The 2988-nt window shown below is 51.7% G+C and overlaps 1 pseudogene across 1 annotated transcript; it reads right to left on the bottom strand.

Moving 5' to 3' along the window:
- Positions 1-410: 410 nt before the first annotated feature.
- LOC311202385 (olfactory receptor 14A16-like) lies at positions 411-1336 on the bottom strand (annotated as a pseudogene). Its single transcript has one exon. The product of its transcript is annotated as an olfactory receptor 14A16-like (transcript).
- Positions 1337-2988: the final 1652 nt, after the last annotated feature.

The following is a 2988-nucleotide window of genomic DNA, read 5'->3' as shown; positions in this document are numbered from 1 at the left end:
TATTTCTTCTGCTGCCATGTGTACACTTCCTGGAAACTCCTCTTCTTCTGTAGTGGGAAATCTTCACCATTTCAGACCAGTAATCGAGTCATTCAGCTGATGAAAAGTTGTTTTTTTTAAAAAAGAAAAGAAAACAAAAAGAAAACTAGAGAAATAGAAAGAAATATTCTGGCCCTTTGAAGACAAACACAATGCAAGGAGAGTACAGCTTGTCATTACACGATGTCTGGCTCACAGAACATCAGGACACACTGCGTTAGGAATGGGACGGATGTGGGACATGTTACAGCTTAGAAAATCTAGAATGAATAAAAACAACCAACCAAATGGAAAATACTTCTAAATACAGACTGGTCCTAAGGTGAGTTACATGGTCAGTGATAGGCAGAAGATGAGCAGTTCACTTCTGCTTAGAAACATCTAGTCATCAGTTTCCACACAGCATCCTTGAGCTCCTGGTTCCTCATGCTGTAGATGAGGGGGTTCACTGCTGGTGGAACCACAGAGTAAAGAAATGACACTAGAACATCCAGAAATTGGGAGGAGATGGAGGGTGGCTTCAGATACGCAATCACACCAGTGCTGACAAACAGGGACACCACGGCCAGATGAGGAAGACACATGGAAAAGGCTTTGTGCTGTCCCTGCTGCGAGGGGATCCTCAGCACAGCCCTGAAGATCTGCACATAGGACACCACAATGAACACAAAACACCCAAAAGTTAAAAAGGCACTGAGCACAGGGAAGCCAATTTCCCTGAGGTAGGCATCTGAGCAGGAGAGCTTGAGGATCTGGGGGATTTCACAGAAGAACTGGTCAATATCATTGCCATGGCACAGGGAAGTGAAAATGTATTGGCTGTGTGCAGCACAGCATGGAGAAACCCACTGGCCCAGGCAGCTGCTGCCATGTGGACACAAGCTCTGCTGCCCAGGAGGGTCCCGTAGTGCAGGGGGAGGCAGATGGCAACGTAGCGGTCATAGGCCATGACTGTGAGAAGACAGAACTCTGTGGAGATAAAAAAGGAAAAGAGAAAGAGTTGAGCCACACATCCTGTGTAGGAAATGGCCCTGGTGTCCCACAAGGAATTGGCCATGGATTTTGGGATTGTTGTTGAGACGCAGCCAAGGTCGAGAACAGAGAGGCTGAGGAGGAAGAAGTACATGGGGGTGTGGAGGTGGTGGTCACAGGCTATGGTGATGATGATGAGGCCGTTTCCCAGGAGAGCAGCCAGGTAGATGCCCAGGAAGAGGCAGAAGTGCAGGAGCTGCAGCTCCCGTGTGTCTGCAAAGGGCAGGAGGAGGAACTGGCTGATGGAGCTGCTGCTGTTGGACATCTGCTGCCATCAAGTGTGGAGACCTGTGAAAGGAGGAAAAGGCAAAGTGAGAAGTTAGGGAACTCTTTTTTGACAAAAAACCTCCTCCAATTCTAATGAAATACACTCAGATTGACTGTCTTTATTCAGGAGGACTTTTAGCAGGTCCTTTTTGGCAGGTCTGCTTTGTGCTGGCTTGAGTGTGCCACTGCTGGGAGGAGGGTCAGCTGTGGGCTCTGGAGAACTCAGTCCTGCCTGGCAGCAGTCAGTAAATAGAAGGGTGGTGTGATCTCAGACTAAATCCCCTGTGGATAGGAATGTGCTGAGGAGTGTTTCTCCTGTCAGAACTGCCTGACATTGCTGCTGCAGTGCCAGTGAAACCTTCCCCTGAGTGCAGAGTGGGGAGAGCTGCTCTGTCCATCAGCCCTGCTCTCAGCTGCCCTGTTGTAGACGCTCTGTGATCACACCCTGCTGTTCTCTGTATAAGAAATTGGACCCCACAGAGAGCTGAGGAATCCAGTCTCACAGGGCAGAGCTCCAAAGCCCTCCTGCAGTCTCATCCTACCCAAGGAGGATCTCAGCTCCCCACTCCTAGCCAGGGACACAGAGGGCTCAGTGCAGCTGCCCACACACAGGTGATGAGTGGCATTGCCACGGCCTCTGTGCCGAGATGTCTCCTGCATGGGGCTCCTCTCTGGGGCACAAGAGTCCCTGGGAGAGCGGAGCCATTGTGGGAGGCAGCCTGCTGCCCAACAGGAGCCCCTGGGAATTTCCAGTCCTAAAGATGGGGGTACTGAAGTGAGGGTCACTCAGTGCCAGCCCCACAATTGGATTTGCCCAGAGCCCCAGGAAATGGTGTGAGAAAGGCAACAAGACCAGGAGGAGAAACAGCGAGAAACATTCCCCAAAAGGCTAGAAGGACAGGCACTCGGAGGTTTCTTCTCTCTGGGACAAGGACCCTGCACCATATTTCCATGTGTCAGACTTTACATCCACCGCTTCTTTCCACAGTGCGAATGCAGCCATGCCCAGGAGAAGACAGCTGTCCTGCCCTGTCCCTCTGATGGGGCAGAAGGGCATCCTTTCCAGGCAGCACTTTCAGGTCCTATACAGAACATGTCCTCCTGACAGACCCCACACACTGCTCCATGTCCCAGCTTTAGGAGATCCCTCCAGGAACAGAACCTGCATTGCCCTGCACCCACAGACATACCAGGCAGAGGCTGCTGAGATTTCTTCTCCAGTGAGCTCTCAGCATCCATCAGCTCTCTCAGCCTCACAGGTCTCCCCTTGGTGCCTACAGGCAGTGTCCCCAGCCCTGTGTGCTTGGCAGAGGAGCTGCTCCTGGGCAGAGCTGTCTCTCTGCAGTGCTGCTGGGTTGCCATGAGCTCCCTCTATCCCAGAAACCTGGCCCATCTCAACAGGAGAAGAACAGTTCTTCTAGGCTCCCTCCTGGTGTCTCAGGCTTCATGGGTATTCTTCAATGATCTCATCTCTGATATTCTCAGGATCTCCCTGTCCAGGGCTGGGGTCAGCACTTGGCATTGCTGCTTCATCAGACAAACCAAGCCAGGGTGTCCACAGCATCCGAGCTGCCTGTGCTTTGTCTGTGTTTGTCCTCATGGCCTCCAGTTGTCTGCTCTAATGAGCATTGGGACGTTTGTCAGTAATGG

This window comes from Gallinula chloropus (genome assembly GCF_964237585.1).
Source record: "Gallinula chloropus genome assembly, chromosome: 30".
In the NCBI taxonomy this organism is placed as follows: domain Eukaryota; kingdom Metazoa; phylum Chordata; class Aves; order Gruiformes; family Rallidae; genus Gallinula; species Gallinula chloropus.
The sequence above is the reverse complement of the archived record's forward strand: the minus strand, read 5'-3'. Positions and strand labels throughout refer to the sequence as shown.